Source organism: Pocillopora verrucosa, chromosome 1 (genome assembly GCF_036669915.1).
Source record: "Pocillopora verrucosa isolate sample1 chromosome 1, ASM3666991v2, whole genome shotgun sequence".
NCBI classification, from domain to species: domain Eukaryota; kingdom Metazoa; phylum Cnidaria; class Anthozoa; order Scleractinia; family Pocilloporidae; genus Pocillopora; species Pocillopora verrucosa.
In genome coordinates, this window is record NC_089312.1 from 20,864,252 (window position 1) to 20,880,355 (window position 16,104).

General features: G+C 37.8%; 1 pseudogene; it reads left to right on the forward strand.

Annotated features, from left to right (window-relative positions):
- The first annotated feature begins 5,939 nt into the window (after positions 1–5,939).
- On the forward strand, positions 5,940–12,342 carry LOC136283359 (patched domain-containing protein 3-like; annotated as a pseudogene).
- Positions 12,343–16,104: the final 3,762 nt, after the last annotated feature.

Consider the following 16,104-nt stretch of genomic DNA (forward strand, 5'->3'; position numbering starts at 1 on the left):
TTTGCAATTTAAGTCATTATAGATGCGTAAAAATTTCAGTGTGTGCGAGGAGCTCTTTAAAGAAATCGAGTTCACAGATCACTTTGTATATGGTTAAATCACACCTTTCCTAAGGCTTTGTCTAGCATAAAACATTTAACTTTCGGTTCGGTTTTGCGAATTTTGCAATTTTGCTTTGAAGGACACCATATCATACCTAACCAGAAGCTTATAATCTTACGGCTTCTGATCTGACTGAGTTAAAAATCTCGGCAAATGCGAATTCAATTTCCGTTTTCTAAATAAATGTAAGCCCTTTTTACCTTATTCTTATTGGATCAAAATGTTCCACATCAGTCTGTTTCTGTACCAAATTTCATAGCTATTGATCCCGAACTCAATTAAAGTAAGATGAAAAATTCTATTCACCTTACACGTGCCCGCCATCTTGCAAAAAATATCCTAGGCGTTCTATTTAGGCTTTCGCAAGCTAAGGAAAGGCTAGACACTGAACTTCCCAGCAGGCCCTGGGGCTTTAGAAAATTTTGTTATTGACCAGTTTAAACACGTTTTCTGGTTATACCAAATTGTATTTGGTTGATTAACGGCAATTTTTTTTATTTAAGCATGTTGAATCATGATATTGCAAAAGAAAGTAAAACGTGACCCTGATATAACAGTGGAAAAGAAATAATAAATGGTGAAAGGAAAGCCACCTTAGTAAAGAAAGTTTAGATTGCTTAAGTAACTTTAGGAGGGTCACGTTGCTTTCAGTTCTCATAAGTCACCTCATGGTTCATTCGCAAAATAAGCCTTAGCACTTAATGCGTCTAGGAATGATCCGAATATATTCTGGCTCAAAGGTCAAGTAACCGGACAAAACAGAATGATTCACACCTTGATAAGATTAAAGTTATGAATACATTCTAGTCAAATATCAACATTTTGTCAAACATTTTGTCAAACATTTTTCATTATATTTTAACTCAATAGACAGAATGAAAGTCAATTTCAATCTAATTTTCTGCATTTTTTTAAAGAATCCTATATTTATCACGAAGAGCAGAGGTCTGAGACAACTTCAGAGATTCATATCCTAAAATCTTGAATCATCCTAAAATCTAGAAGCAAGGCGGTGATAGTCACAGTTTATAAAGATTTCCTTCAGCAGATGAATAAACTTATCTAGGGATGTATGTAGAGAGGTAATTATAGAAATCAACGTTCCACATCACGAGAATATATTCTCCTGTCTGCATTTATCACTTATATTGAAAATGGACAGTGCAATTCGATTGTAGAAGCACAGAAGGAAGTAATCCTTAAAAATGAAAAGATACTTGGGAGATAGCGAAAACTTCTCGAAGTTTACTCTTTGAATTATTGTAAGGAGTAGATGGGAAACTCATTTTATTTTGTAGCTTTAATGATACTTGTAGAATACCGATCTACTTTCCAGCTTTCCTCATGGCATCATTTACAATGAGAACAGTCATGAAGAGGTTAAAAAATTGTTTGCAGGTATGATATAATCATACACAAATCATCTGTTTTTGATAAGCTCTTTGTTGCAGAAGGCCTTGCCAAAACCTGATACTAACACACAAACTTTGTTCCAGAACTAAAGATTTTTGAAGGCAGACACATACCCAGTCCAGCAAATCATTGTTGGCGCGAAATTTAAGCTCGCTAAAGACTTTTTCTCCAACAAAGTGAACAATTCCCTTTACACAGCTCCTTGATGATTATATCTTTATTCTAGCGGAAGGAAAAGAAGATGATATACAGAAGATTCTAAAGGCCACCCCTCACTGTAACAGCTAATTAACAGCCTCAAAGTAGACATTTCGAACCAGCGAGGGAATGAAAAACAACCTACCCGGCTCTACTGTTGTCATAAAAGAGACAAAACCTAATAAAACCTTATACGAACTTTTGAAATACTTTATATTGTTGTGTAGGTTAAATCACTAGTGTTAATTGAAGGTTCTCTTCAGTCTGTCCTCCATGTTTATGTGTTCATAATCATCACTGTTTTAAGTGAATCATTTGCTCGAAATGTTTGGCTCACCCCCTCCGTGAATTTCTCATTTTATGAGGATTTGTCTTAGTAAGGAAGTTTATCTCAGAGGTTACGCTTTTCTACTTGTTTCATGTTTCGCATTTATTTCCACACTATTATCACGGATATAGCACAGGTAAAGCTGACGTTTATCAGGCGTGCTAAACGTTTACTCTAACAGATGATCGACAACTTTACAGCTTAGAACACAAAACAGTGATCATAAAAATTAAGTCAAACTAAACCTTGCTTCGAGTCACGCTTGCCTGAATTTCAAATAAACGAAGGAAGCGGTAGCTCGAGAAAAAAAAATGATCCTAGTCAAATGGCAATATAAATATATGCGAAACAAACAGCAATAGCATTTTAATATATCTGTATTAATCTTGCAAGAAGGCAATGACGTTTTAGCTCACTGAAGTAAACTTCAAAGAATTACAGCAGCGATATTGCCTTCAAAAAGAGACACCAAACGTCATCTTTAAACAAAGTACATGAGATCAGAAGTTGCCCTTCACAGAGAGCTGTCTATTTAGCGGGTTAAGTGACGTTCCGGTAAAAGATAATGTAAACAACCCCGAACTGCAAAAACACGATCTTAATAAATTTCAAAAAATAAATGAAACCAACAAAGAAAGGAAGTGAATGTATCACGAATAGAAAGATTTAGCGATCTCGTGATTTTAGGTTAGATTACAGCTACATTTTGTCGAAAAATGTGAATTAGTTATCTCTTTTCGCAGAAATTGGTAATGTAAACAACTTCGTAAAACCCAGTGGGTCGTAACCAAGTTTAGTCATTAAAACATTCGATAAAAATCAGACAGTAGCCATTTAAACGACGGCAGAATATAGAGGTAAACATGTTCACTACAGGAGTAACCTCGTTACATGTTGGAGAAGATTCACGGAAAATACAAAGCAGTGTTACTTGAAGTAAAAATGATACTTGCGGAGTGAAATGCTATGAAATAAGATGAAAGTTATACAGTAGGAAAGTAACGGACATCTGTTAGGCCGAGCAAATTTCAGCTGAATCAATACGTTCTAAATATTAAAAAAAGGTCGCGCTGTCCACTACAATTATTAACCCGGAAATGGAACACTGTATCTTTTTAAATAGCTTCTTGCTGGTTGTAAATAGGGCTAGTTTGATACTGACTCTTATGACTGAATCAACTTGGCGTGCATTTTCTTTAAAAAAATCATCTATATGAGCCGGTGTCTGATAAAGAGCACACCTACCTGTCTTCTGGCTTGCTTGAAATATCGGCAAGTTCAACACCTGCCTCAACTTCCGCCATTAGAACGATTTGTAGTGAGTAATCGTCGTATTCCTTCGATATGAATCCAACTGAAAAAAATGGTACTGCGAGGAAAACCACCTTTGATTTATACCTTCAACATAATGCGGAAGCTTGGTAGGACATAGCAATAGAGGAACACTGGTAGAATTGTGGTCATCAAAATGTTTTTTTCGATGTAACGGGGTCATAGCTGCTTTACCTTGTCAGGTTTTCATGCTTTGTTGAAGGGAGGAAGGCGGATGAGTTGTGATATCCCATCCGGGCCGCTTCATGAAAAATAAGCGTCTATTTTATTATTGAAATTCCCAATGTAGTTTTCATTTGACTTTTAGTAAAATGTCAGTATGTAGTTTATTTTCTGGAACGTCCTTTCAGGTCTAATATGGATCAACTCATTTGTGAGCCCACATTTGCCCCTCATTTATTCAGGAAAGGTAAGTGAAACGTACGTGCCTCTCTTCAGTATTTCCTGACAAGTCCGCTCTATCGAAGAACATATGCATCCGCTTGGAACAAATTCACTTATGCGTATAAATTCACCAAAAACTTTTTGTAATCAAGGAGGAAATTAAGTTTTATCAAAGAAAGGGTTCGCTATCAATTTGAAATAAATTTTTCATATGTCAATAAGTATGTCTAAATCAAGCGTTCCGAAATTCAGGAATTATGCAAAGTTTGCCTATTTTCGAACCAGAGCAACAGCCGGGGGCTAAAATAATGTCAATGCAAAGTCAATTCCCTTCTTCTTCAGAAATAAGGCGTTAGTAATAAAAACAGTATTTTGTTTTTTCTAAAAATTTTGAAAAACGCTTCCATGAACAACGCGCCTGTTCCAGTAGTCTTAATTCCGAATTGTTAAAGAAACAAGCTAATCAAAGTCAGAGAATCAAGCAAGAAAGAACACCTCTATGCGTCACACAATTGCTTTCTGACCTGACCCCTTGTCTTGGTAGCGCCGATGTAAACAAGAGAGACTCTGTCGTTCTATGTTCCCCACGTATTTGACGGACCTCTCGATAATGTCTAAAACTTTCGAACGTTTAGATAAGTTTTCCGTAAATCTTTTAAATTCCCTTTGAGATAAAAATAATAGAAAATTTAAACCAGTTAAAAAATAAGTCAACTGAGAATTGTTTCAAGCAGTGCTTCTAAGCTTTGTTTGTTATTTATTTCCAAACACAAAGCAATAGCTGTTAGGAAATTTACTGTGGGAAATATTTTAATCCCAAATGATACTCTTCGTTAACTGGCAAAACAACTTAATTTGAAAGGGAAGTTGAAGGGAATCGAATCAAATTTCATTTTTGTACTGGAGGCGAGCAATAACAAACGTATGCTTTTCATGTTTGCTTCAAGGGGAAATTGACTGTTCATAGCGTATAGTAACGACCATATTTTACTTCTTCCTAAACACCATTCATTGTCTAGTCTGTGGACTATGCGAGAAAGGTTTGTTATCCACGGTCAAGTTAACCAACCTCTGATCGATCTGTTAATAAAGTGAAAATTTTGTTTGTCTCTTGCCTGACTTTTGATGCACGAATGAACGGTTCATCCTCGTGATACATTGCCCGCAAGCAATTCAATTGGCGAGCTTGATCCCTAAGAAAGGAACAGCATGGTCGCGCGTTCTCTTTCTGTAATGTGTTATCGGGCTCATAAAAGCCAGAGATAGCACTACGAATTCAATTTATTCATTTGCGTTCTTAATGATTCACGAATACTGAGACTCTTCTGACTTTCAAAAGAAGCTAACAATTTTCATAGAGTAACAAACTTGTCTTTAAAGAAAATCGGTAAAGTCCACGAAATCTGTAACTCTGGTTCACGCTGCCCAAAACGCAGCGAATGGGACTTTCACTGAGAAAGACATGCAAATTAGGACACTTTAAATCAAGGATTAAGGGCAAAAAATCATTCACACGTGTCAGGAAATAGGTTTATTTTGGGTGTCTGAGTCACACGAATAATTTCGTTGAACAATTCGAGCGACGGGAAACATTTCTCAGCTGCGCTTAACTTGGCTCCCGCGCTACGGAAGGAAAAGACTTCCAACTCATCAAAGTCTACTAAAAAGAGTGAAAAGATAGAAAGAAGCGTTCACACCGAACAATAACACATAATTTCCAATGTTTCAAAGGGAAATGTCACGTACTACTCGACTTCGATGCAGAACTTCCGTTCTTTCCACGTAAACAAAATGCATCCATCACTTTATGAATTTATTGTTATTTTGCAAAAACGCGATTCGAACGCAGATAAAGGTCTCTTTCCTTTAAATCACGTTTGGTGCTTCTTGAGTTTGAATTGAGCACAGAAAAACGCTTAAAAAGAACGTGAAAAAAACTTAAATCGCTAGATACACAATTACTTACTAACTAAACTTAACCTAACCTAGATCAAGTAACGTGGACAACCTGATAGATATATTTATACTATACTGCTAGCTACATAACATTACGTAATTATAGGTGATTACACTAAATTTTTCGTGAGTTAACAAGACCTAATCAACTCTGAGGTCGGGTCCTATTTCCAACCACCACAGTGCTGTGAAAAGGTTAGTTGAAAAGCTGCATGACAAAAGTAAAAAGTGATGACCTTCCGTATATTTTAGGGTAGAGATTCCAATCGGAATCACCATGTCTATCTTTTAAATAAAAACACCATCACGTCGGAATTGGGAGCAGGTGGTGGACTTTAAAACGTCCGGTCTGGGCTAAAAATAATTACTTTGTCGAGCGCTGAAGCGCAACATTGTCATTTGGCACGTGCACCGAAAGCGTATAAACCAGAGGAGTCGGGTTCATCAGTTAATTTTAGCAAGTCTAGCACTAGTGTTGAAGTCACTTTCGCTCCATCATGGGCAAATTCAAACCAGACCTCGAACAAGAGAAGAAATCAGACCAATCAAGGTGGGCAGAGTTTTTTAACTGTAGTTTGATTATAAATGATAATGTTGTTGGTAATTGATAAAGTTTTCTACAGAGCATCCGTTTTTTTCCTTGCAATATTGGATTTTAGAAGGTAGTGAGTGTTTGTGCGAGGATTACTTTATTTCTCCCACGAATTATTGCCAATTATTGTGAAAGATTGCTCGGCGATTGCCTACCATACTCATGGTGGTTTGCTCGTTTGGTTCTAACATGCAAAGAAACCGAACACATATGTCGGAAAAGCTATTACTACTCTTCGTGTCCTTTCTTCTGATTGGGTTGTTTCTATCCATCATCCAATCAGAGACGAGCCGATAGCGTGACATTTCCAAGCAACTAGCATCAATGAAAATATGTCATTGTGAGGGAGAAAATATATTTTTGTACGTGTGAAATCTTAGAAAACGTATACGTTCGCCGTTTTCGATTGAACAGAAAAAATAACAACAAAGCATCGGAAAAAAGGCCTTTATTTTTTGTACAAAACGTTTGTCTAAGAATATTCCGATAACTGCAACCTACGTCCATCAGCTGCATCTTACATACCTTAATCATGATCGTGATCATGATTTGGATCGCTTCAAGCTCCCACGATCAAAAACAGATTAAAACAATTACGCTTGCAAACTTAAAAATCTAATATAGTTTCAAAGCCGACGTTTCGAGCGTCAGCGCTTCGTCAGAGCGAATGATTCGCTCTGACGAAGGGCTAACGCTCGAAACGTCGGCTTTGAAACTCTTTACGGTGGCCAATTTACATTATCAACTCAGTCGATAAAACCAAAATTACCTAGTTACTCTCACCGACGCAGCACTACAGTTTCTCTAGAAACTTACTCCCGCCCCCCTTAAATTCTAATACTCGAGGTAAACGTGACTCGAACGATGGTGCGACGTGACGTTCTTTCCTTCAGGTGTCAGTGATAATAAATTCAGGATGGAATGAAAGTTTCGAGAAAGAATAGTTCTGCTATTATTTAATGCAAAAAAAAAACTACTCAGCGGCGAGTTCGTTTACGTTGCGATTCAAAAACGTGTTGGCTTCACTCGTGAATGTAAGGAAGTTGACATCTTCGATGTTAAATCCTGGTTCATTTGTCACTTTCATCTGCTTGTTTACTTTGACGAAGTAAATAGTACGTGTGCGTACGTGATGTTTCAAACTACACAACTTCCTGTTTTGCTGTTACTAATAAAAAATGTTCCAGAGGAAGTTTTTATTTGAGAAGGAAATAGGAATATATCGATGAACGCGATGTGCAGCAACAAAATATTTGGATGTATAGAAGAACCGAAAAAAGATGACACAAAGCGAATAAAATAATTTAATCAAAGGATTCGATGAGAGGGCGAACGTTGAGGAAGTGTTTCAAATATTTTGGCACTAGTAGACAACTCTCCTCCACTAAGTGCTTCAAAAACCTATATCAAAATTTACTTTTCGATGTGTGTTTTTTTGTAGACCCTGCCATCCACGCCGGTTTCTTCCATGTCATCTGTGGTCCTCACTCTGCAAATGGTACTTGCGTTTTTTGGAACGCTTTTTTGGCTGGTATGGTACAGGGATCGCCAAACATCCGCTGATAACAATCCAGTTGTGTCTCATACTTGTCAGTGTCTGTTCTGTGGGCTTTGTTTGGTTCAATTCAGAAAACAGAACCGTAAAATTGTTCATCCCTCAAAACAGCAAGGCAATAGATGACTTGGAGACTGCCGAGAAATACTTCCGAGTCGACTTTCGAGAGGAAATCATCCTACTGGTGGCCTCTCCCACTAATCCTAATCCTCTTTCCCCGATGTGTTTGAAACAGGCCTTCAGAGCTCACGATGCAGTCATGGAGCTGAAATCGTTTTCAGACCTCTGTGTCACGCTGTCGGGAAACAAATCCAGGTCAACAAACGGATGTGCGATGATTAATCCACTAGAATTTTTGCAGTTCAATGAAAGCAACTTGAACGGAAAGGACTTACATGATGTCCAACGGGAACTGAGCAAATCCTACAACGACACAAGGTTACTCATGCGTAATGGACGCCCATTCTGGTTGAATTTCAACCGAATGTTTGGCAAGGCCACTCGAAAACATGGAAGCATAACCGACGCCAAAGCTTTGCAAATGATTTATCTCCTTCGTGATCCGAGGGACGATGATGAGAGTGACAAGATTCTCAAATGGGAGAAGGCCTTCATCGACAAACTAGGCTCGTTAGTGGACAAACTTTCGTGCTTCGATGTCCATTATTCAAGTGAAAGGAGCCTGGATGATGCTATAAGTGCAAGTACCGGGTCTGATGTTAAATTGGTGTCAATCACATTCACCTGCATGATCTCTTTTGCTTGCTTCATGCTGGGCAAGTACCTTAATCCGTTGACTGGTCACGCTTTACTTGCTAATGGAGGGGTCTTCGCAGTTGCACTTGGGATTTTGTCTGGGCTCGGCCTTGGTATGTGGCTCCGTGTACCTTTTGTTAGTTTGGTGGGGGTGCTACCTTTCTTGGTTCTTGGAATCGGCATCGATGACATGTTCATCATGGTCGACGAACTTGATCGGCAGCCACGTGACCTGTCGACGACCGGAAAGATCAAAGCGGTTATGAAGCATTCTGGTGCAACAGTTACTATGACAACTATGACTGATTTGGTTGCGTTTGCGGTCAGCACGTCCACCTCATTTCCCGCCATCAGGTAAGATACTTCAATTGATAGCCATTGCTTCTCCATCTTGGGAAGATGAAGACAATAATCACGGTTTTAAGCAATGGTGTAATTGTTAAAAGGATCCGGATTTATCAATTGACCTCTATTAATTTCTTTTAAAACCTCAACCGCAAACCATTGAAGTGAGATGTCGAGCTGTGACAGGAGCCATTGAATTGATTTTCTGATCAAAATGGTTACAGTTTCTTGGGATACCTTTTTTTCCCTTGTATGACTGAGCTGTAAGCACAAATGGTGGCGTGAAATGTCACTTAATTGGCTTCCAAGTTCTAAAATTTCGTCAAATGTTGTAGAGTATTTCAGTGAGATCGTCTATATTAAAACTTAGTTACTTTCTTTTCTCAGGTATTTCTGTGTTTATGCTGCCTTGACAGTGACGTTCTCCTTCCTGATGGTTGTCACATTCTTTGTGGCCCTTATGACATACGACGTAAGAAGAATTAAATCTGGCCGCCGAGATTTCCTCCCATTCTGCCTGGCACCACGGCCAAAAGAGGGTAAACCCGCATGGATGAGCCTCTCCCCCAAACTTCAAATAAAGTTATGAAATACTGGGGCGCATTATTGACCCTCCCAGTTACAAAAGTTCTGGTTATACTATTCTCTCTTTCACTGCTTGGTGCTGGGATATACGGAGTCACCCAGGTGGATGAGTCATTTGATAGACGTGTATTGGCCAGAGATGATTCCTACTTGAGGCAGTTTTTGACAGCTCAAGAAAAATACTTTGAGCTGTCCATTGGAGTGAATATCGTGCAGACTGGTGAGGTTGATTACCAATTGAGGTCCACGCAGAGCGACATTAAAGAATTAACGAACATATTCAAGGAAAATGAATATTACAAGAACCAATCACTATCCTGGATGGATGCATTTGCCCAGTATGCTAAGAAGTCGAAGAGAAACATTACTGGCCCAGGTTTTCTACGAGAATTGAAAACATTCCTTCGTATTCCCGAGTTCTCGTATTTCACACAGGACGTGAAGTTATCCGAGGATGAGACCAAAATAGAAGCTTCTCGCATAATAGGCTATATGAAGGATTCGGGTAGCTCCACCTTCCAGAAAAACGCCATGCTCACACTCCGTGAAGACATATCAAAGAAGTCCAAACTGAATGCCTTTCCAATCACTCGATCCTTTATGTTCTTTGAACAATACGCAATTACGTCACGCGAGACCCTGAGAAACCTGATAATCGCAGGCTTAACGGTGGTAATTGTCACAAGCCCATTTTTGATGGATTTTACTGTGACGTTCGTGGTGGTGCTGAACTTCGCAGCGCTGGTTTGCGAGTTATTTGGTTTGATGGTAATCTGGGATGTGTCTCTGAACTCTGTTTCCATGATTAATCTGGTAATGGCCATCGGATTTGCAGTTGACTACAGTGCTCACATTGCCCATGCTTACATTACGTCAAGCAAAGTCACAGCCGATGAGCGAGTTGTGGATGCTCTGAGCACGTTGGGCGCAAGTGTTTTCATGGGAGGTACGTCAGAAGCTAAATTAATTGTTGTAAAACATGGCCGAGAAAAGTAAGCACTTACAAACATATTGACATTCTTGTGTTTCTGGAGTGTATAACAGGTTTAAAAGACTGTGGCCCTGTTTCGGTAGGAGGTATTGGAAGAAAATTTGGATCTATTGAGTTGATAATGAAAATTGGCCACCATAAATAAATTATGGAGCTGATTTTTTGAGCCAATCTTCTCCAACGAAGGGCTGACGCTCAAAACATCAGCTCTATAATCTCTTTACAATGTCTAATGGTCTTTATCAACTCAGTTGATAAAATCAAAATTTCTCGGATATACCGCGGTTGATTAAAAAATCTATCCTTAGTTTTATTCAAGAAACCACTTAAAGTGAGATTAATTTCTGCTTCAAGTAACTTCCATCACTTAACGTTTGTAGTGCTATGCCCGTCGCAAAATCTTCTGATCTTTTCTTCTTGACATGTTTTAGGAGTCAGTACGTTCCTTGGTATGGTTGTACTTGCATTTGCTGCATCTGAGATATTCCGAATTTTCTTCCGAATGTTCTTTGGCATCGTCATGCTCGGACTACTTCATGGCTTGTGCATCATGCCTGTTTATCTGTCTTTGCTGTGCTGGAGACCCGCTCTTATCAGACGTCCCTCAGTAACAGACACAAGTGAAAAACTTGGAAGCACAGACATGACAGATAATATTACTAACACCAATGGTTTCTTGGAAGTGGTGAAATCTTCCGGGGATACATCATTTCAGCCGCCACAACACTCAAACTCAAAAGAGGAAGCCGACATCTCACTCAATGTAAAACCAGCCAACCAGCAGATACAGACAAATGAAGCTGAGAAAGGAATTCAAAATATGGGGATTGATGAGGATGACGACGAAGCTGAGACGGTGGAGGTAGAAGGCGACGTTCAAAAATGCAGCTAGACTGAAATTTGAAGTGACGCTTTAACGAAATACCCAGATTGCAAGTTTAGTCAGCTCAAAAAGGAAAATAACAATAAGCACCTTTTCTGAGATTAATAGTTTCATTTTACAAGCGAAGCTTTCTGTGTCTTTTATTAGAAAGTCTTTAAAATTGGAGAAACCATTTTGGGTCAGCCTAACTGACATGAAGAAAATCAAACCTGGTAGGAGCTTACGACCGTCCAAATATTGTAAAGTCGATGTTTAATTTTGCTTCCAAACAAAAAAGATAAGGAGTGTGAGGAGGCTACGCACTCAAACCTTTTTCCATCTGAAGAATAGTGCACTTGTGGGTTTGGTCTCCATATTTCACATATATGTATATATTTTGGTTATGACTGTAGATGTGTCTTGTAAACAGAATAAAGAACCAATTTATCGCTTGAAATAACCTAATAAACTTTTAGATGAATGTCATTAATCAGTTTGGAGTTTAAGTTAAAGCAAAACATTTCTTGTTATTCAAAAACAAGTGAGCTTTTCACAGTAATCCTTGGATGCTTTCATTAAGTTGGCAATAGCAGGCTCTTTCTATTTAGGCCTAGTTAATTCATTTCTAGTTTAGAAGAAATTACAAAAAAAACTACATAGGTTCACTCACAAAGGAAAGAAACTATGTGCTAAATAGACTTAAGTACACAGCTGTTTGTGTTAAGAGATTGTTGCAGTGCAAAGTGAAAAGTTCCAGGCATTAATTAGCCAATTGAAAGAACAATATTCTTTATCAAAAATGCCCCTTTCACACCAAACATATATTACCTATAATCAACACTTTCCTTGATAGAAAGTTAAGATTATTTTGTATAAAAAAATGTACATATTTAAATGCAATGCTATGAAATAGCCTTTGGATACTTATTACAGGTGTACTGATTAATAAACAACAATGATTAGTCTCTTGATAAACATCAGCTGGCATTGCTGGGTTTAAGCAACACTACCATCTAAACCCTAGGCCAAATGCATCCTTAGAAAAGTATGGAAATAGAACAATTATTCTCCTGCCTCAGTAAGACAAACACCCCAATGCCATATTGAAAACCATATGCTAAGGTCCTTCGTAAGAAGCCATCCTTTCCAGTCTCAACAACTACTTTTCCTGGCTGCAGAAAAAATATTGACGTCCCATAATAGAGAATCAAATCTTTTTAGAAGATTTTTTTACTATATTACCGTTTGTCGGATCACCAGGACCTTCCAAGCATTCACTTTTTTCCACTCCGCAGCGTTTAACCAAATAAAAATGAAATAAGTTTTATTTTTGAGCTGATATGGCAGTATAACAGGTTTAAAAGCATTCGTTGTTACCTAATTGACGAGTCACAAAGAAAAACTATAAACTGATGACAGGTTCACTTGTCTCCGCCATGTTGATTCTCCCAGTAAGCTTTGTGCTAACTTGCTTCCATATTTATTGTCTTTGATAACTCGAAGAAACGCAAGAAGGCCAAACGAATTGAGGAAAATAATCGTACAATCAGACACGAACTGATGTCAATCAAACATTAATCGTACACACAAAACCTATGGTTTATGTACACACGAAATATCCTTCTATGTCATTTAGCCAACACGAAATATCGTAATCCGATATTGGCCTGGCAGCCATGTTTGCTGCAAAAAGATTTTCTCGGCATAGATCATTGGGTGAAATTTCCGCACGGCCCCATACTTCGTTATGCATTCAGTTCTTGGATAGAGATAACAATGACAAAAATAATACATTGCCATTGAGAAAACAGATTTGTTTTACAATAGTGTGGGGCTGTGCGGAAATTTTACCAAATCTTAAGATAGTTAAATACTTATGCCTTTAGTGGGTACGTCGAGTTACATATTTCAAACGTTTGTATTTGGTCGAATACGATGGTGGAAGTAGTTCGTGAAGATCTATGGGTTTATGCTGGAAAAATGGCCCACTTTTGTCACTCTTTTACTCTGGGTAAGTAGAGTGTCTAAACTTAAGCTTCAGTTCAGCTCAATTGACTTTGGACTATGTTATTTTTACTGCTCAATGTAAGAGTGAGTAGCAAGAATCGTGCCTTTCTCTAGAATACTTTTCTATTTTGTTTTATGTGGATGATCGGAACTGTAGATTTGATATGATTCAGTAATATCTCAATATAAGAATAAATAATTTATTTCTGCCACAGTCATTTGTTGTCTTTTCTCCAGAGATCAATCATATTTTTTATATTTATTGTTTCCTGATGGTAATACACAGTGGCAATCTTTTGATCAACTTGCTCAAAAAGAAATACAAAGCAGAAATTTGGTTTAAACAGATGTCTGAGTAAGAAAAAGGAAGAGAGTACATTGTCATAATTAGTTCATATATCAGTATTGTCCACATGTAGGAGTTACTCATGCTAACATAGGGGCTAGGCAGGTGCATGACTCTTATAACAGGAGGTTTACATGTATAACATGGAAGTCATTACCAACCTCATATTGACTTGTAGTCCATTGCAGGGTTATTCCCCACCAACCACTACCCATATTTACATCTGGAAGAGATGAGGCACTTTGAGAGTAAATATTGTGCCCAAGAACACAATGCAATGATCCCCCCCTAGGGACCAAAACAGGACTGCTTGATCTAGAGTCCAGTGCACCAATCATTCTACCATCATGCCTCCTCCTCTGATCCTTATGATGGGAGTGAAGTGAATGGGATCAATTTAACAGGGTAGAGCCCCTAGAACATTGTGTAACCAATAGTCACTTTAGGCGACTTTTAAGATGACTTAAGGCAATTTAATGCAACTTAAGGCCCCAGAGTAGTCCTACAGGGTTTGTATGAAAGGGAAAGCATTAAGCCACTTTTCCATTCTTGCCTTCTACCAAGGATATCAATAATATGGTTATTTTCTGTTAGCCACCTTATGTAGAGAGTCTGGAATTTCTTACTTTCTCATGATAGACTACTTTAACATAGGTTTTCATGGTAAATTTTCAGTTAATCAGATGTTAAAAAATTCCTTTGCTGTGTTCACTTAGAATCCTTTTTCCATGACAAAGAGGATGATTCTAAGGTCTTGAACAAAGATACTTTCTTTAGTATGGTATTCTCTCATGTTAGCTGAAAAGAAATTTCCTGGAAGATGGAGTTGTGGCAACATCTTAACAAGAAAGACAACAGCAAATTTCATTGATCTTAAAAAAAGGATTCTTTTACAAAGACTTTCACTGGTTCACCATGACAAAATTCAAACATTGAAGTCATTTGATAATGCTTGGGTATTTGTTGAAATTGTGTAATTGGGTAATTGTTAAAACTCAGGTTAAACATTGAATGCACAGGTTTGTCTTCCATTTTTGCACTAATGCTGTAACAAGGTGGAAAATCTTTGAAATATGTTTCAACCCAACCATTTTCCATAACTTTTAAACACCATTATGAAATAATTATGTGGGGAAATGGAAAATTTTTGGCATATACTTCATGTCTGAAATGCCATGTTTAGTATTAGCTATCAGGATACAGGAGGGTGTATGTGGGAATAAGCTTGGTTGTTTGTGTCATTAATTTGCTTTTCCTCCTTTTTATCAGGTTGATCTGTCAGGACAAGGGCTGAGGATTTTAGCAGGCCAGCCGATTTAGGGAAATGTCTGTGAGGAAAGTGATTCTTATTTTAAGCCTGGAAACTATCATTGTGAAAAGCCCATACTTGTGCTTAGTAATTCATTCCTCTTTTGATTAGCTGGATTTAGGAAGGACACTATTTCATGACTAATAATATACATGGAAAAATTACACACTTCTGATTGGTTAAGATAAATGCAGTTTTCAGGTAATTCAGTGCAGAAGAGAGTTAATTCAGTGCAGAAGAGGGTTAATTCAGTGCAAAGAAAGAAACAAATCAGACATTCTGATTGGTCAATAAACAAAGAAACTCACAGATAGCCAATCAAATGAGAGCCATGGATGTCGCAACAAAATTTGAAAATTTGCGAGCGAAACAATGGCCGGCGCTTTAAGTAGGCTTTCTTTTGCCACCGCAGCTGAAAAACAGTTTAAACAACGAAAACACTGTAAAAAGCACTGCTGTAGAACTGCACTGTTAAACCTCGGAAACGACGATTCCATTTCATCGAAAGTGACTCGGACACAGATTGAACAATTCCTTGAACTGTTTAATGTGATGTGAAGATATCATTGCATAATTTATTATTGTTTTGATCGTACGCGGTTGTTTTGACCGAATGCACGGCTTGAATAAATTATTTTTGCACTTGATGCGCGCTTTGCTTATGTTTAATTATGATGAGCCATCTCGTATTTTTCCATGTATATTATTAACACGTAATCACATGATTTTTCTCGTACAATTTGGAATAAACAAGCACTTGTTAATTTTTTCGAAGACCACAAATTGCACTCGCCCTACGGGCTCGTGCAATTTTGTTAGTCTTTGAAAAAATTTACTCGTGCTTATTTATTCCAAATTGCACTCGAAATCATGTACCTATAAATAAATTTGACTTATATGCTGTGCACAAAACTTCCATTTGACTATACTTTTATAGCCAATACCAATCCTTAGCTGTCAATAGGGTCAGGGAAAAAAATGAATGTACCATAATTCTGTAATCTTGATTTCATGTAATTAAGAAAAATTTAAAAAGGCCTCTT